The following is a 977-nucleotide window of genomic DNA, read 5'->3' as shown; positions in this document are numbered from 1 at the left end:
GTTTGGCTGGCGGTCAGCAGCACCGCCCAGAGCTGCGGACTGGCTGTCCGACCTCTCGGAATCTCTCCAAATGGAGAAAATCAAATTTGCCATCCGAGGGTCGGACGACGGCTTCCACAGAACGTGGGAGCCATTCATGCAACTGTTCCGGGACCTATTTGTGGCCAATGTACAAGAGGAAGAATAGTCGGGGGAAGGTAGCGGGAGGGGGGGGGGGGCTACAGGTTCGTTACGGGGGTTCGATGGCTAGCTAAGGCCCAAAACCAAGCTAAATAAACATGTTGAGGGGGGGAGGGGGGGGGGGGGGCGCAGTTACTACTACGAAGATGCTTACCTGTAAATATGTATGTTAATTTTTGCGTGTTTGTTTTTGTTTGTTTTTTTTTCTCTCTCCTAACAATTTGTAATTTGTTCAATATAAAATACGAAAACTGAATAAAAACATTTATAAAAAAAAAAGAAAGTGGCAACCCAGGTGGAAAATGTGGTGAAGAAATCACACGGAATGCTTGCCCTTATTGGATGTGGCATTTAGTATAAAAACTAGCAAGTCATGGATAGAATCTTGGTGAGGCTGTATTTGGAATATTGTGCACAATTCTGGACGCCATATTACAGAAGGACGTGGAGGCTTTGGACAGGATGCAGAGGAGGTTTACCAGGACTTTTGCATGTCTGAAGGGTCTTAGCTATGCGGCGATGCTAAATGGATGTTTTTCATTAGAAAGACGGAGGTTGAGGGGTGACCTGACAGAGATCTACAATATTATAAGGGGCATGTATAGAGTGGATGGTAAGACACTCTTTCCCATGGTGGATGGATCAGGCATCATGAGACATAGTTTGTAGGACCGTGGGGCAAAGTGTAGAGGATATGTGCGAAGCAGGTTTTTTCCGCAGATGTGGTGAGTGCCTGGAACGCGTTATTAGGGGAGGTTGTGAAAGCAAATACATTAACGGCGTTAAAAAGGCAAATT

This window comes from Scyliorhinus canicula, unplaced genomic scaffold, assembly GCF_902713615.1.
Source record: "Scyliorhinus canicula unplaced genomic scaffold, sScyCan1.1, whole genome shotgun sequence".
Classification (NCBI taxonomy): Eukaryota; Metazoa; Chordata; class Chondrichthyes; order Carcharhiniformes; family Scyliorhinidae; genus Scyliorhinus; species Scyliorhinus canicula.
The sequence above is the reverse complement of the archived record's forward strand: the minus strand, read 5'-3'. Positions refer to the sequence as shown.